General features: G+C 40.9%; 1 protein-coding gene across 1 annotated transcript in view; it reads right to left on the bottom strand.

Annotated features, from left to right (window-relative positions):
* camk1b (calcium/calmodulin-dependent protein kinase Ib) overlaps positions 1 to 19,619 on the bottom strand; it is a 90,804-nt gene that overhangs the window by 40,540 nt on the left and 30,645 nt on the right. The gene's annotated exons all lie outside the window — the stretch shown is intronic.

The following is a 19,619-nucleotide window of genomic DNA, read 5'->3' as shown; positions in this document are numbered from 1 at the left end:
GATTTGAGTTTAAAAACGTTCACTGTGAATGAATATATATTATTCAATCAAGATTAGCACACATTTCCATGACTTTTCTAAAATAGCAGTTCTAACAGACAGACAGACAGACAGACAGACAGACAGACAGACAGACAGACAGACAGACAGACAGACAGACAGACAGACAGACAGACAGACAGACAGACAGACAGACAGACAGACAGACAGACAGACAGCTATGTACTGAGTTGATGACAATATAGGAAAGATCAATTAAATTCATGCAGGTCAGCCGTTCCAGTCGACCCACATTAACAACAAACCTGACGTCTGGCATTTTAAAATAAATTGGATAATGTCAACCGTTCATGACTGTTATGATAATAAGGCAAGAGAATAATCAGCACACTTTATCCGATTCTGGGCGGGAACGCCTTTTGGTGTTAGCACTATGTTATGCTTTAGCTATTGAAAAATAGCAGATCTACAAGCTCATAGCGTGCCACTCTATGAGCTTGTAGGTCTGCTATTTTTTTTAAATCGAAGAACGCCTGACATTTTTTTAATCTGATCTCAGGTCAGAATGGGTTAATCAGACCAGTGTGTGTCCAGTGGAAACCTCGTATGAATCTGATCTCAGGTCAGAATGGGTTATATACCGTATTGTTGAAGTGCATAATAAACTCTGAGTTGTATGAGTCTATTATCAGCTTGTCCAGTTCTCCGTCTTTTGAGTTAAAAACGTTCGCTCTGAAAGAATATATTCCAAATGTGTGCCACAAATTTTCGCGCCACAAAAATAGCAGACCTACAAGCTCATAGCGCGACACTCGGTGCCGCGCTATGAGCTTGTAGATCTGCTATTTTTCAACAGCTAAAGTCATTCGCAGTTATATTGAAGAACAAGAGAGAGAACTGAAGGTATACAGCTTCGTCGTACGCCAGGACGAAAATAGCAAGCTCTCAGCACTTTGCGGACGCGGCGCGCCGTGAGCTTGCAGATCTTCTGTTTTTTTGGTACACGACAGCGTCATAAATTATGCTTAAAGACTCGAGGTCATGTTTATGATGTCATCAGACAATAAAGCTGATGAATGACATGCCTCAAAAACACGTGGGCACGCACATGCACACACACACACACGCACACACACACACACAGAGAGAGAGAATTTGATTTCCGAGCCAAGTGGATTTCCAGACGTCGCACTCGCGGTGATGAAAGCTAAACATAGTTTATACAACAGATAGTGACATTTTAATACACTTAATAAAAAAAAACTAAAACAAAAGACAGCAGCTTGGTCTCGCAAAGGTCATTTTCATACACAAAGTCCCGTGCACGGAGCAACGTTCTAACTGGTGCAGGTTTACAGAAACAAGGAGCAACGTTCTATAACTGGTGCAGGTTTACAGAAACAAGGAGTAACGTTCTATAACTGGTGCAGGTTTACAGAAACAAGGAGTAACGTTCTATAACTGGTGCAGGTTTACAGAAACAAGGAGTAACGTTCTATAACTGGTGCAGGTTTACAGAAACAAGGCAGGGAGTTCTTTTAGTTTTTTAAGGCCAGAATACACGAGAGGGAGCTGGTGCTATAGTACCGTACACACAGGCCTGAGGCCTGCTCGAACGCTTATCCCATTTCAAACCGAGGACAAATGTCTTCTATATCCTGACAGTTTTCTTGAAAAACCTATGTTTCTATGTGTCAGTGGTTTTCAAAAGATTTCATGTCAAGGACCCCAAAAATTTTATGTATTCGGCCTTCGACCCTCAGCTGAAAATATGTAGTTCCAGGGACCCCCCAGAAGCAAAGATATGAGTTAAAAACGTTCGCTCTGAAAGAATATATTCCAAATTTGTGACACATTTTCAAGTTTTTTCAAAAATAGCAGACCTACAAGCTCATAGCGCCACAAGTTATAAATACTTTGTGTGAGCTCTGCTGAACCTAAAAATGAATTCTGCCTCATCGTGCGAGCAAAAGGAATATCATATTAATGCTTATTATGTCCTGTATACGGTATGTTTCTGTTCTATTGTTGTGTTATTATAGAGAGTATAAACATGCATAAAGTGAGTGGCAAATCTGTTCTGATTTAGTTTGGCTTTTCTGGCATTATTGATAGAATTAAGTGAAGACTCACAGGAAAGAGGGAGAGAGAGAGAGAGAGAGAAGGTAAAGCATTGTGTTTAAAAACTCTAGATTGAGCCTAATTTAACAAATTAACTCATTTAACCTTATTGTCTTAGCTTTGGTATATCTGTGCGATATTAAATAAAACTCAGCTAATCGTCTGTGGCGTCCAACCAGATTGATGAAAATATCAAATATCAATCAAACAATCAATCAATCAATCAATCAATCAATCAATCAGTCAGTGATTAACCCATTTTGGTTAGTGGCGCGCTACGAGCTTGTAGGTCAGCTATTTTTTGAATAATCGAAGAACGACTGACAAAGAAACATGGCTTTTTCAGAAAACTGTCAGGATGTAGAAGACATTTTTTAAATCTGATCTCAGGTCAGAATGGGTTAAAGATGTCTCTCTCATGTCTTGCAGAGTTGCGTGCGTTCTGTCAGACCTCACAGACCTCATACGGTGTGAGTTTTGGCTAGCGGGGCAGCAGAGCAAACAGTCTACTGTAGTCACTAGACTGTTTGCTCTAGTGTTTACCCAACAGATCCTTCTCCAGGATGCTTATTGTCATCGCCACAGGACACACACGCACACGCACACGCACACGCACACGCACACACACACACACACACACACACACACACACACACACACACACACACACACACACACACACACACACACACAGTTATTTGATGCCAAGTCCTCATCAATCAGCCCTCGCTGACTGACTGTCCACACAGTGGGGCGTCTCATCCCCGGATCAACTCTGCAAATAATGTTGTTGCACAAACAGCTTAAAATCTATTAAATGTAACGAGACGCTTTCAGCATGATGCAACCAAGTGTAAAAATCACTTACAGTATGCTGGATCTACTTATTTGTTGATGAAATTGTCAATATATGTATAGTCTTAGTTTTAGTCATCGTAGCTTAGTTTTCATTTAGTTTTCCATTTGGTTTTCGTCAGTGAAAAAAGGTAGTCGACGAACATTCTTTTGTCATGGCATTAGTGGACGAAATCAACACTGCTCGAGTTCAAACAATGTAGTACTTTTTTATCTCCACCTCTGATTCCTCTACGAGTCCAGATGACTCAGGGTCTGACCATGTCTGAACCATCTGGCAGTGGGGGAAAAAGTACTGTTTAAGTAAAAGTACCAATACTGCAATTTAGAACTACTTCGTTACAAGTAAAAGTACGGAATTGAAAATGTACTTGAGTAAAAGTACAAAAGTTTCGGCATTAAAATGTACTTCACAAGTTCAAAATGTGTAGAAAATCTATTGAAAATAGCCGATCTACAAGCTCTCAATGCGTCGCAATACTATAGGGTTGAAGTGGTTAATGTATGTTTTCTAATCAAAAGTAAAAGTACAAATCTCGGCTCGGTCTCAGATGTAGTGGAGTGGAAGGAAAAGTACTGGAAATTGGAAATACTCGAGTAAAGTACAAATAACTCAAAATTGTACTCAAGTACAGTACTTAAGTAAAAGTACTTAGTTACTTTCCACCACTGCCATCTAGCCTGCTGTGAACCTTGGCCTTGACCAGAAGGTCTGACCATGTCTGAACCATCTGGCCTGCTGAGCAGTGTTGTTTTTGGCAGCAAAATTTCTATTTTAGTTTTAGTCGTTGTCTCTTGAATAGTTTTCACTTAGTTTGAGGCACATTTTAGTCACCTGGAATGTTCTAGTGTTTAGTCTAGTTTTAGTCGACTAAATGTCATACGATTTTAGTCGACTAAATCTACAGTTGATTTGATTCGACTAAAATGTGTTTTGACAGGCCTTGATGTCGTTGTAATTATACACTTTGGTTGCATGCTGAAAATAGCAGATATACAATCTCGAGATTGTATATCTGCTATTTTCAGCATGCAACCCAGCATAAAACTGGATCTCTTGTCCACTAGTCCCTTACTAACATTTTAGTCTAGTTTTTATTTGTTGACGAAATTGTCAGTATATTTAGTCTTAGTCATCATAGATTCGTTTTTATTTAGTTTTAGTCAGTGGAAAAAGGTAGTCGACGAAATTTTTTCGTCTTAGTTTTAGTCGACGAAAACAACATTGGTGCTGTGAACCTTGGCCTTGACTCAGGGTCTGACCATGTCTGAACCATCTGGCCTGCGGAGAACCTTTAGCTCAAGGAGCTGTGGAAACAGACGACAAACAAGGTCTACTGCAGAGAGGTCAAAGCCACGCCAGGAAAAGGACCATCTGGTACCAAATGAGATCTGCAGAAAGTACCCAGCAGTGGAACTGGCCCTGAAACACAATAATGACCACCACCGCCTGGCTAAACCTTTTGCTGTACCTGGACCATAAGGGAGAGAGCGTGTTTGGGGAAAGAGGAGTTATTTCCATTTGAGTTTCATATAACCTCTTCTCAACCACTAGTGTGATCTTATCTAATGTTTTATTCACAGAGACAAAGCATCTGCAAGTATCGCAGCTTTAAAAGCATGAAACCGGGAAAAGCATCAGTATCAGTTTATATTTTTGCGTTGGCCATTCCAAAATGGATATATATTGGTGCCGCGCTGCGAGCGAGCTTGTATACATCTGCTATGCACCCCAGAGCTTCAAAATAAAAGCTCTGAGGTCCCGGAAGGACATGTATACGCTTTTACTCTGAAGAAATGAAGCGCAAGTATATCCACTAAATGAAACGGGAAGTATAAGTGAGCCCAGTATGTCCATGGAACATCATGGAGCCCATGTGGACACTTTGAAATACTAAAATATCTAAAAACACATCATTATTACCCACATAAAAAACCCCAGGAAAGTGTTTCTTGTCTCCCAAACATCATTAAAGGGATAAGATCTGGTTGCAAAAAGGGGTGAAGTCCAGAATGTCTCATGTTTGTTTAAATAATGAGCGGAGGTTCAGTCACATTAGCGTGTGAAGAGATGTTTGAAGAGAGTCCCCGGTGCAACGCAACAAACCACCAGCTCTGTTCATCAGATCCATTTTAAGAGATTGACTGCGACGGCAGGTTAAAATTCTTTAGCCTTAAAGTCATGAATACAGATTCATTTGTTTTACTTTTCACTGCCAAACGGCAGAACGGAGGTATGGCCGCCGGGTTATATTTTCCCCCCTCTCTCGTCTGGTGCTAATCCTTGAGAGCAGGCCCGTTCGTTGCCATGACACTGTGACTGTTAGCCTCGCTGCAAATATAAGCGTCCATTAGCCAAAGTCCACACCGCGCTGCAGAGCACTTATACACGATATTCTACTGTACCCTGAGAGGAATTCACTGAATGAAACAAAGACATGAGGACACTATGACATATTATTATATTATTATAATGAAACAAAGACATGAGGACACTATGACATATTATTATATTATAATGAAACAAAGACATGAGGACACTATGACATATTATTATATTATAATGAAACAAAGACATGAGGACACTATGACATATTATTATATGCTGGCCACACAAAGGGCTCTATTTTCGTTGCCTTTTTTTCTTTCTTACTATTTTGTATATTATAGCTCACGTTGTGAGCTTGTATATTAGGCTACTGACCTGAGATCAGACTCTAAAAAGGTCTTCTACATCCTGACAGTTTTCTGAAAAAGCTATGTTTCTATGTGGATTTTTCAAATGCAATGATATAAAACACAACCTCAGTCACTGCAACCTCTGTGAACGCAATGATATAAAACACAACCTCAGTCACTGCAACCTCTGTGAACGCAATGATATAAAACACAACCTCAGTCACTGCAACCTCTGTGAACGCAATGATATAAAACACAACCTCAGTCACTGCAACCTCTGTGAACGCAATGATATAAAACACAACCTCAGTCACTGCAACCTCTGTGAACGCAATGATATAAAACACAACCTCAGTCACTGCAACCTCTGTGAACGCAATGATATAAAACACAACCTCACTGCAACCTCTGTGAACGCAATGATATAAAACACAACCTCACTGCAACCTCTGTGAACGCAATGATATAAAACACAACCTCAGTCACTGCAACCTCTGTGAACACAATGATATAAAACACAACCTCAGTCACTGCAACCTCTGTGAACGCAATGATATAAAACACAACCTCAGTCACTGCAACCTCTGTGAACACAATGATATAAAACACAACCTCAGTCACTGCAACCTCTGTGAACGCAATGATATAAAACACAACCTCAGTCACTGCAACCTCTGTGAACGCAACGATATAAAACACAACCTCAGTCACTGCAACCTCTGTGAACGCAATGATATAAAACACAACCTCACTGCAACCTCTGTGAACGCAATGATATAAAACACAACCTCACTGCAACCTCTGTGAACGCAATGATATAAAACACATGAGGGAAGTATATAAGGGCAGACTTCTCTCTGTGTTACAAATAGTAGCAGATGAGGAGAGACAACTATTTATAATTTATTTCACAAAACATCACTGATTATTAAGCCCAAACCACTTAGACCACGTAGATCTTAGATTTTCATTAGTTCGTAAACCTTTTTATTATTATTATTATTATTATTATTATTATTAATAATTTATTTATTTTTGTATTTATGACATGTCTTTGAAAAATGTTTAAATTGTTGAAAGTTTTGTATTTATTTATTTTTATTTTATTTTATTACATTTACTCACGAGTCACGACCCATAAAACAAACAAAGGGCAGAGAGCCACTGTCTGTTACCACACATACAGTACATGAATGTACATGTATGTACACATGCAAGTATGTACAGTATGTACAGTCCATATATACAGTAGCAAACCTATACATCATCGCAGCCATTCTGTTATCACACATACAGTAGCAAACCTACATCATCGCAGCCATTCTGTTATTGTTGGGCTGCTACACAACCCAGAGCAGATGGGGAGGGAGGTGCAGAGAAATGGGCCAAGAAAGAAGTAGGCACGTGTGTGTGTGTGTGTGTGTGTGTGTGTGTGTGTGTGTGTGTGTGTGTGTGTGTGTGTGTGTGTGTGTGTGTGTGTGTGTGTGTGTGTGTGTGTGTGTGTGTGTGTGTGTGTGTGAGTGTGTGCGTGATCCAGGCTAGCGGTTGGACGTGAAGTGGGTCAGGATTGGGCTGAGGGGATTATAAGTAGGGAAGGGTATAGCAAGTATCAGTGGTGAAAGTAACTAAGTACATTTACTTCCCAGCAAGCCAAACAACGTCATGATGACGTCCTAGCGGTGATGTTCAGGATCACAGCCAGATCACAGTCATTTACAGGACGTCTTCACCAGTTGAAATAATAATATGTGACCAAATTTGACTGAGGAACTGCCATTGGATTTTTTTTTTAAATTTTCGTTTTTTTCATGTCATATGAAAGCAGGGAATCATCACAGCTTCAAATTGACATGTTGGTTGTTCAGTTTGACCCACCGGTTTTGGAGATATGGCTGAAAAAACAGGCTTGAAATGTTCACTTCTGACTGTGGTCTCTAACGTTACACCTATAGCTACATGTTTAAGCATTTATTTCATATTTACATGTCGATTTCAGCTCTGACACTTATTTCAGACATGCTCTAGTATGTGAAGAGTCTGTTAGTCAGTTAATTCATATTGAAAAAAAGAATAATAATAAAGTATTTGTCCTGCTGAGTTTGTGCCATGGCAGGCTCTCAGTCAAATATGGTCACATATGTCAATGGGACACTACGCCAGTTCTCCTCTCCCCCACCGCACTAGAAGACACCGTAAACACAAAGCCCCACTACGGTACACATCGCAAGAGAATGGAATGCAAGCTGATATACACTAGTATATACAATGAGTCATTTCTTGTTTTTTTGTTGTGTGACTTATATAAGCCGACTCGACATATGTTCCGATGCCTTTGGTGCAATGTTGTGTATACGTCGGATGTTACACAACGTGGACATAATCAGTGGAGTGAGAGAGAAATGTGTTACGATGAGTCACTACTGTAGAAACCCAAAGGTTTGTCGGGGGGGTTAGCGGTTAGCATAGCATCTCATCTCCACAACACAAGCTGCCCCTGCTCATGCAGTCATTTACTTCATTGGATAGGCTCTGCGAATCGTGTCACGGCAGCAGGTCACGCCGACATGTCACGCTAGCATGTCACTGCACAGTGCACACGCGTGTGCCAAATTAAAAATAAAAATAAGCCTCTTATTATACATCTTGGAAATGGAATACTTTACTATAGTTCAGAGACTGTGTTGATTTTGACAGCTTTGATTTATAGGATCAGTCATAGTCTATTGAGTAAAATATAATTTGGTTTTAGTCTTATTTTTGGTCATCTGAAATGTTTTACTTTTAGCCTATAGTTTTAGTTGACTAAATATCATAATATGTTAGTCGACTGAATCTACAGTAGATTTTGTCGACTCAAATGTATGTAGGCGGGGCCCTGATGACGTCGTAAAGGAAGATTTTACACTTTGTTTGATGGAGCTTGTAGATTGGCTATTTGTACCATTTAAAAATGATTGATTTGATTAGATTAGCTGTTCACAGACAGACGGACGGACAGACGGACGGACAGACGGAAAAACACAGTCAGACAATAAAGGAGGAACAGTTTTGGACGATAAGCATATTAATGGGAAATAATGGAAGGATCGGAACATTTTCAGCTCACGCCTCTCTGAGAGAGAGAGAGAGAGAGAGAGAGAGAGAGAGAGAGAGAGAGAGAGAGAGAGAGAGAGAGAGAGAGAGAGAGAGAGGGAGAGAGGCACCAATTAGGCGACCTAAAGACAGCTGGTATAGTGATGGGATCAAATAGATATAATATGCTGCAGGGAGGGAAGGGATGGAGTGGACAGCTCTGATGAGAAGAGGGATAACAAACAGACATAACAAAAGGCTGGATTCCAAACATATTCCCTCCTTATAATACTTCCTTGGCGGACAAGTGCTCCTACATGTCAGACTGCAGGTTCAATAATAAGGCAGTCTTTACAGAGTGGTCGACTGGTTTGAACCAAGAACGGTAAAAACAGGGTCAGGTGACACAGAAGATCCATCCTTCCTTCCTTCCTTCGGTGTCATCGTGGGAAGGTCTCACAGTCATCATTCTTAAAACCACTGAACAGCTTCACATAGTTACAGTGGACGTTAAATAATAAAGCATGCATATACTGTACCACTGACAGCGTGCTATAAATAAGTCCTATGTTGGATATTAACCCATTTTATGGTGTTTGGTGTTTCTAACCTCATACCTCATACCTAACCCTAACCCCACAAACAATTTTTGAAATGTCAAAACATAAAAAAAAAAAAAGGTGTGTTGATCGTGTGCTCTGCCTACCCAGCCCGGTATTAGCTTAACCACCAGAGAAGAGGAGAGGAGAGGAGAGGAGAGGAGAGGAGAGGAGAGGAGAGGAGAGGAGAGGAGAGGAGAGGAGAGGAGAGGAGAGGAGAGGAGAGGAGAGGAGAGGAGAGGAGAGGAGAGGAGAGGAGAGGAGAGGAGAGGAGAGGACAGCCAACTTCTACTGGATCCTGTGTCCGTCCAGGACATTCTGTCAGAATGAGTCACCAGAGCCCAGTTGGATCAGCTCACAGGCCGACTCGCTGCTTAGCTTAGCACGCTCACACTTTATCCTGCAGCCGTTTCTGTCACTGCATGCGATGCAAAAAGACGGTTTATCCAAACCCCCGGAAGACAATCACACCAGCTGTGGTAGAGTTACCGTGTGGGGGTCCCCGGAACATCCAGACCCCCAAGCAAAAGTAGTGTTAAGAGACGATAGTGAAAAAGGTTATCTTTGAAAAACAAAGGGTCCCGCACACTGTCAGAAACTTGCCAGAAATGTTGCTTTTTATTCAACGTTTGGGTCTATTCGACCTTCATCAGGACAGACAAGCACTAGCCTTCTGAGGGGTACGTCAGCCTTCTGCTAAAAGAGACGAAATAGTGGACATCTTGAGAGGTCAAACCACCAGGGCTCATCGCCATGGTGGCTTGTGGTGGAAAAATTTGTATAAAAGGTTTGTCAAAAAACAAAAGATCTGAAATTTGCCACGGACAACAGGAAGTACGGACACATTGTTGAGTTGACCCCGTGCACACGACGCCACAGCACAAAGTGTAAGGAAACAACAAACACAACATTGAAAAGGGTAAACTACAGCCTTGGTTCACTAGCCAGAGGACATTCAGGTTCAGGTTTATTTGTCATGTGTATAGATATACAGAGTATAAATACAATGAAAATTATTTTGCTCAGAGCACTCTCAGTCTTAAGGTCATTACACACTGGCGAATTAGCGACGCGATGCGAATAAGCGATCTGAAAATGCGAAATATTGCATGTTGCAGTTCGCCTGCGAATCTCTGCAAAATACGACACCAGAGCGAACAAATAAAAGCGAAAACGGTCGCATTTTCGCACATTCGCACATTCGCCACTGATGTGGAAGCTTGCATGGACAATTGTTTTTTTTTAAATGCGAATTATTCGCACGAATATATCGCGTCGCTAATTCGCCAGTGTGTAATGACCTTTACATACACAGGACATAAACAAACATCTAAAGTGCAAGAAAGTGAAGTGACAAAACAGTGCAATACAGTTCAAGGTCAGCTGTTCAGCAGCCTGACTGCCTGGGGGTAGAAACTGTTACTGAGACGGGTGGTGCGAGATTTGATGCTCTGGTAGCGTTTTTTGGAAGGGAGTGGTTTGAACAGGGTATTTCATGAGCCTATCTCCTGTTTACTTAGCATGAGTCACAGAGGCAGCTTGATGTATACTGTTGTATATCAGTGACCCCCTTTGCGTGGGACAGTCCATCATTTCCAAGCCTTTTCAGGCGTCCCACAAATTGAGACCCTCATGATCCCACATGCAGGCATCAGTGTTCAAACTGAGACCCTGATCCCACTGGCAGGCATCAGTGTTCAAACTGAGACCCTGATCCCACTGGCAGGCATCAGTGTTCAAACTGAGACCCTGATCCCACTGGCAGGCATCAGTGTTCAAATGCCCTACTAGTTAGTACCCCTAAAGAGTTGGCCTAATAACTTGTCCCACACAAGCGATACTTCTTTCCATCAAATGAACAGTTTGTATCTGGTCACCCTACAGTATACAGTTACAGTTACAGTACACCCCCTGGTGTACGGCAGGGACTCACCCCCAAATCTATATCACTCGATACTGAACGCCAAGCAGGCCAATGCTTTGTGCAACAATTTTGGAAGTCGATTTTATTTTTTCTAAATATTTTTTATCCCACGATTTTGTAACCCATTTTTCACCCCTGTGTCAATTATCTAATGTGATCCTGGGCTCTACACACCCTCCACCAACCTAGTCGCCATATATGGGGGACAAGGGGAGAGCAACGGACTTGAACTCATGCTTCCTTCATGCCTGAGTGTCCAAGTTGCTCCTTTACACCTGACAGGGGAGAGTTTCCCTGGTTGGACGTAGCATGCAAACTCCACACAGAAAGGCCCTTTCGCCAACTATAGTCAATTTTATAGTCCTCCCGACAGACATTCTAACCACTAGACCACTGAGGCGGGCGAACATCAAGGCAGCCATTAATATCCAACATAGGACTTATTTATAGCCCGTTGTCAGTGGTACAGTATGGTACAGTATGCATGCTTTATTATTTAACTGGAACTATGTGAAGCTGCCTGCTACTGCTGTTCAGTGGTTTTAACCCCATTTTAGACGTGGGAACGATTCTATATACAAATGTCTTCAAATGACAGTTTTCTGAAAAAAACCATGTTTCTGTGTTCAGTGGTTCTCAAACATTTTCATGTCAAGGAGGAACGGCCAAGATTATATGTAATTGGCCGTCGACCCCCCATCTGAAAATATGTTGTTCCAGGGACCCCCCCATCTGAAAATATGTTGTTCCAGGGACCCCCCATCTGAAAATATGTTGTTCCAGGGACCCCCCCATCTGAAAAGATGTTGTTCCAGGGACCCCCCATCTGAAAATATGTTGTTCCAGGGACCCCCCATCTGAAAATATGTTGTTCCAGGGACCCCCCCCATCTGAAAATATGTTGTTCCAGGGACCCCCCATCTGAAAATATGTTGTTCCAGGGACCCCCCCCATCACTACGAGCTTGTAGATCTGCTAATATCTAAATGATGACATAATGTTTAAAACACCAAACAGGGTTAATATCCATCATAGGACTTATTTATAGCAGTGGTACAGTATGGCATTAAGAATTAAGAATGATGACTGTGAGACCTTCCCACGATGACACCAAAGGATCTTCTGTGTCACCTGACCCTAATGCCTATCCAGAATGACCCCTGACCCCCACCCAACCACAATCCTTTGGTAACCTTATCACACACACAAAAAAAGATTTTTCTTTACCCATGAAAGAAAATGAGTCATTTCCCCCTAAGGAGGAACAGAAAAATGCTTATAATGTGGTATTAATGTCCTTTTGGGAATGGCTGGTCCCCACATGGATAGTAGCATGCACGCACGCACACACGCACGCACGCACGCACGCACGCACGCACGCACGCACGCACGCACGCACGCACGCACGCACGCACACACGCACGCACGCACACGCGCCAAAGGAGAGAGAGAGAGAGAGAGAGAGAGAGAGAGAGAGAGAGAGAGAGAGAGAGAGAGAGAGAGAGGATCAGGATAGCCAGTAATGGTCGGACCAGAGAGAGGATGTAAGGCACAGACAGTCAGTCATAAGACAGAGAGAGAGAGAGAGTTGAATAATAGATGGTCTGGGATCAGTTCTCAGCACTGCTTCATACATGCTGGAACTAACAGCTGCTCCAGAAACAAAAGCTCACACAATTCACCAGCGGTGAAAGTACACAAGTATATCAGCATCACAATGTACTTACAGTACCAACAGTACCATAAGTTTCTATGTCAGTGGTTCTCAAACATTTTCATGTCAAGGCCGCTGACTCCCATCTGAAAATATGTTGTTCCAGGGATCCCTCCCCCAGAAGCAAAAATATGAGTTAAAAATGTTCGCTCTGAAAGAATATATATTAAAAGATTTACGGCACATTTTGACGATTTTTCAAAAATAGCAGATCTGCAAGCTCATAGCGCGGCATTCGGTGCCGCGCTATGAGCTTGTAGATCTGCTATTTTCCAATAGCTAAAGTATAACATAATGATTAAACCACCAAAAGGGGGTTCCCGTCGACAATGGGCTAAGTTTTCAAATGTATACAAATATTTAGAAAATAGCAGATCTATACAAGCTCACGATGCGTCGCATGGCGATTGTAATTATGCAGGGCTTACTGTACGTTATTCATAATAACTGATGTGCTGCTGGTGCACGACATAAAACCTTAATGAGACAGCTGCCCGAAGCAGCAGCGTCGAAAAAATAAAAATAATACAGAAAACAACTTTTGTTTTGCAAAAGTAAGCAGAAAGTGTGTGTGCCTGTACTGTATGGGTTGAGAAAAGGCCTTACTTCAGCATTTTATACCCCCCACCCGCCCCAATTACAAACAAAAATACAGTAGTTGGCTCAAATCTGTCAAAAGAAACCCTACTGCTGGTCACAAATATAAATATAGATATATACCCAGACGTTTTTATTTCCAGTGAGAAAAATAAAAGTCTGGGACCGTCTGAGTCCACTTCAATACGGCATACAGTAGCGCAAACGTCGATCACTCTCTGCTGATTTCTGATCGTCTGCACCTTTGTTAAATTGACACACACACGCACACACACACACACACTCCTCTCTCTCTGTCGCTCTAATTAATTAGTCTCATGTAGCCCAGCTGCGTCTAGATTCTCCCGGGCGGATCCTGCCGGGAGCTGCCTACTGTATATTATGCCATAGAAAGCATATATGTGGACCCCAGGCTAATAGTACTGCGACAATGGCCCCCAGAAGTCGGCATACCCCTACCGGAGTTAGGACCAAACACAACATAGTTTTTCCTCATCTCTAAGGCCTCCCATACATGAAATGGATTCTTGTATAAAAATATTTTACTGCAAAAGTGGTGAAATTGTTATTTTAAGTTATACACCTCAAACTAAAAATAAAGCCTGTCCGTCTGGTGGTTGAGGCACTTAAAGGCATGTAGATTCACAATGGAAGCTCTGAGAGGTTCAAAACTTGGCATACTTGAAGCCAGAACATACCTCTACATTCTAGAAAAGACTGAATGTCAATATCTGAATGTCAATATGAGATATAGTCATTTGAACACATACTTACAGTAGGCGGAATTGTACATCTATGTAGATGTCTTCTCTACTTTGAAGTGACTCTGGAATGGATTGTCATAGCAACACATATGATGGCTTGTAGGAAAGGTGAGGTTCTACTGAATCCAGCAATACCAATTGTGTAAATGTAGCTTGCATAATCGTGGAGTTATGCCACAAAACATATATGGTGTCCCAAACGGGGGGAAATAAAACTAATGAAATCTACAGTATCACATTCGTTTTATTTTTTCTTCACTTATCAAGGGTGGGGAAACATAAACAAATCACTTGAGTAGAAGTCCCTAAAATGTATGAAATGTCTCAAACTTGAGAAATTAGAAATTGTGAAGAAATAGATGCCGCTTCAATAGAGAAATATGCAAGCCTACAGTGGAACTACTAAGTTCTAACAATTATTATGTTGCAGCACATGACCTGGATGTTAAATAATAATAATATAATATCTCAAACTTATATAGCGCTTTTCTGAGTACCCAAAGACGCTTTACATGGGGGGGCTTTACAGAGGTAACAACAAAGTAAAAACAACTTTAATAGAAAAAGGAAAAATAACACTAAAAGCTAAAGAACATTAAAAGACAGTGAAAAGGGTTAGCTAGGGAAGGCAATATTGAAGAGGTGGGTTTTGAGGGTGGATTTGAAGGTTTGAAGGGTAGGGGCATCTCTGAGTGCCTTAGGGAGGGCATTCCACAGGGTTGGGGCAGCAAAGGCGAAAGCCTGTTCCCTCATCAAGCTCAAATCTCAATATTATCCTCATAAATATAAATAATCAAGTTATTAATTTCTGTTATTTTAGTTATTTGGTTACAGTCAATTTATACTACAGTATTTGGCTCCACCTATGTGCATCTTATGTGATCTTATAATGTGAAGTGTATCGGAAATCGGGGCCGATCATGACATTTTTAAATGATCAGAGCAGGAGCACAAAAATGTGATTGGGACATCCCTAGTATCAATATGATATCCATATCATGATATTAGACTGTATATTGTCCGTGATTTGGGATATTGTACTATTGTGATATTGGAGGAGTTGCATAAAAATATAATTTTCAGATGGGGAAAAATCGGTATCAGCAGATACTCAAAATTAAAATTATCTTACTAAATGTTGCTCAACAGAGAGATGATGATGTTCATAAAACCGTGGCTCTATATACAGACAATATGCTGCAGTAATGAGCAAGTTGCAAATGTTGAGTGAGAGCATGCCTGCTTGGTTGATACAACATTGTTTAACATACAAAGAGATTTGTGTGAAGGCCAGTACAAGACCAGAACATCTGACAGCCATTATGGCTGGTACTGGTATGTGTACCAGAGACTTAAGGTCCTTCATGCAGCATCAGAAAGGTTGATGAAGTTGTACATCATCTGCTCCTCTCGTACCCAGATCTCTTTGTGTATGATGACAAATATACAATATACAGTATAATACCGGTAAAATGCAGAGGCGGCAGTGCCTCAGGGATAGAGTGGCCAATAGAGCGGTTGGATGGAGAACCGTGAGGTTCGCAAGACAAATTTCAGTGTGAACTAACAATATACCGGTAGTACTGTATCATACCATATTCTCAGTTCGATCCAGGGCTCCCCCAGAGTTAGACTCTGAACCCCTAATTGATCCCGATGTGCAGGTCGGTGTCTTGTATGGTTTCCTCTGCCATCGGTGTGTGACTGAATGTGTGAATGTAATGCACAATCTATGTAAAGTGCTTTGGATAAAAGCTCTATATACTGTAAATGCACCAATTTCCATTTACGGTATATAAACTCCTTGACTGTTATGATGACATACTGAAGACACTAACTCTGAGGAAGAAGATGATATTGTCTAAATACAAACCCTGGAAACATACAGCATTATAATTTGTAGAACATGGAAAGTCTGATGTTGCATGCTCTAAAAGTGTGCCCATGGGAAATGGGCACAATGAGAGAAGATGCAAATCTCCAAGAAAATCCAGAACTACTACATAGACCTGCAGATATATCGATGAAGAAAACCATGGACCAGTGTCTTCAGTATGTCATAACTCTTATTTATTGAAAGTGATGTCATCACTTTCATTTATTTAAAGAAAGATGTTAACTACTTCAGTGAGATTAATAAAAGCTTTGACATAGATACTGGTCTGCTGTTCTAATTCTTTGTTTTATAGCTGCTATATTTCGTTTAGATATTTAGTGTTTTAGGTAGCATTTATGATATTTGTCATCATATGCAAAGAGATCTGGGTACGAGAGCAGCCGATGTACAACTTCATCAATCTTTCTGATGCTGCATGTGAAGGCCCTGTCTCTGGTACTCTGACCAGTGACCATGTGAAGGCCCTGTCTCTGGTACTCTGACCAGTGACCATGTGAAGGCCCTGTCTCTGGTACTCTGACCAGTGACCATGTGAAGGCCCTGTCTCTGGTACTCTGACCAGTGACCATGTGAAGGCCCTGTCTCTGGTACTCTGACCAGTAGTCCTGGTTTTGTCTATGAACTGATTGCACAAGACCGCAAGGACTTTTTTGTGCTATCCCTTTTGGACTGATTGTATGACTGTACTCTGTTGCTGTTTTTACATTTATGTCTAATAAACTTTTAAATCCATCAATCAATCAATTGTGCTGGCCTTCCCACAAATGAAACAATATATTTGTATATTAAACAGTGTTGTATCCTATTCAACAATGTTGTACCCTATTCAGTCTTCTTGACGAGACGGCATGCTCTCACTCTGGTCTTACTGGAGTAGTTTTCTCAACATGATACAGTATATGATGAGGAGAGGAGAGTATATTGAATTTGGGTTTGCCAGGGTTTTATGAACATCATCTCTCTGTTGAACAACAGTTAGTATGTGTTGAAGGTCTTCTGCCGTGGGCTTTATACATTATGGGTCTTGTTTCGTGCCTTTTTCCAACTGTTTAGCAAAGATGATACAAAGATTTGGATCCAATATTCCATTTTGGTAAAATTTTAAAGACACACTTCAGAATTTGTACAGTATCTATGTTGTGCATTGCGCGCACTATTTTTAGGCTATAGTATATGTGCAGTAACCATATTACAAGTGATACTAATTAAGTCTATTTTCCATTCTGGTGAAATAGTGTCAGGGCAGGGTTCTGCTATTGTCAGTGTAGACTACTGGACAGGCAGTAGGCTCTGTTACACTAAAGAGAACTAAATGCTAGGTCACTCTCCACTCCAGTCAGCTAAATAGCTACTTGATTTGACAAGGTTCATATCATCTTTTCACATTCCAAAATATGTGAAATTATTTTACCTGTCATTTTATGAAGAAAGCCACATACTGTAGGCAATAAGATGCAAGTGGAGCCAAATACTGTAGTATAACTTGACTGTAACCAAATAACTCAAATAACAGAAATGAATAACTTGATTATTTATATTTATGGGGATAATATTGAGATTTGAGCTTGATGAGGGAACATCCAGGTCATGTGCTGCAACATAATAATAGTTAGTAGTTCCAATCTAGGCTTGCATATTTCTCTATTGAAGCGGCATCTATTTGTTCACAATTTCTCATTTCTCAAGTTTGAGACATTTCATACATTTTAGGGACTTCTACTCAAGTGATTTGTTTATGTTTTCCCACCCTTGATAAGTGAAGAAAAAATAACTAATTTGATACTGTAGATTTCATTAGTTTTATTTCCCCCCGTTTGGGACACCATATATGTTTTGTGGCATAACTCCACGATTATGCAAGCTACATTTACACAATTGGTATTGCTGGATTCAGTAGAACCTCACCTTTCCTACAAGCCATCATATGTGTTGCTATGACAATCCATTCCAGAGTCACTTCAAAGTAGAGAAGACATCTACATAGATGTACAATTCCGCCTACTGTAAGTATGTGTTCAAATGACTATATCTCATATTGACATTCAGATATTGACATTCAGTCTTTTCTAGAATGTAGAGGTATGTTCTGGCTTCAAGTATGCCAAGTTTTGAACCTCTCAGAGCTTCCATTGTGAATCTACATGCCTTTAAGTGCCTCAACCACCAGACGGACAGGCTTTATTTTTAGTTTGAGGTGTATAACTTTAAATAACAATTTCACCACTTTTGCAGTAAAATATTTTTATACAAGAATCCATTTCATGTATGGGAGGCCTTAGAGATGAGGAAAAACTATGTTGTGTTTGGTCCTAACTCCGGTAGGGGTATCTCGAAAACTAAAGCACTTTTTGACTGTTTGTTGCAGGACTATAAGGATATATTTGCTCTAGTAGAGAAAGGTTTTAGGGGAGGGACAGCGGGCGGGGTATAGAGCGTTGCAGTCCCGCCCCCCCTCGTGAGACTCGGAAAATAATTCCCTGTTCATTTTCCTCAGACTTTTCAGAAAGTATTTATTTAAAGACGTTTACGCCGCGGACAAAGACAACTCTTGTCGTGACAAATCATGACAACAAACACAATGTTTTGGGCCAAACAAAGACGGCAGGTTACAACACTTTTTTGTTGTTTTTCTTCTTTGTAATTATTTGTTTGGTCCAAAATATTGTGTGTTGTCATGCTGTTATGCTTTGTACGATGCTTAAAAGGTCTTTAAATAAATACTTAATGAAATGTCTATGGGAAAAATGCATTGGGATTCATTTCCTGGGCCTGGCGTCGTCATGAAAGGGGTCAGGACTGCCACGCTCTATAGCTCCCTCCTCCCGGTGGGGGCTCCTCCCGGACAGACGGGCCAGTGGGGTACCATAGCAGTGACAACACAGCAGTGTGTGTGTGTGGGGAGGATCCATCCATTGACACATAAACAAACTACATTGGGAGATAAATGGGGGTAAAACGGTTTTGCTTCTCAACTTTAAAGGGCAAACATATCCGAGAGATGCCCCCTCACTTCCTACCTTCAGATCTGCACTGAAAACCCACCTGTTCACAATCGCATTTCCAAGCTGATGTGTTTTTAAACTTGTTATATGTACTGTTTTATTGGTTTTACTCTTTTAACCCATTTTGGTGTTAGCATTATGTTGTGCTTTAGCTATTGAAAAATAGCAGATCTACAAGCTCATAGCGCGCCACCGAGTGGCGCGCTACGAGCTTGTAGGTCTGCTATTTTTGAAAAATCGAAGAACGACTGACAGAAACATAGCTTTTTCAGAAACTGTCAGGATTTAGAAGGCATTTATAGAATCGTTCCCAGGTCAAAATGGGTTAATAGTTGGCCCCAACACATGTAAAGTGTCTTTGAGTGTCATGAAAAGCGCTATATAAGTTCCAGATA

This window comes from Protomyctophum parallelum (assembly GCF_964188405.1).
Source record: "Protomyctophum parallelum genome assembly, chromosome: 8".
NCBI lineage: Eukaryota > Metazoa > Chordata > Actinopteri > Myctophiformes > Myctophidae > Protomyctophum > Protomyctophum parallelum.
This window is presented reverse-complemented; position numbering and strand designations above follow the sequence as displayed.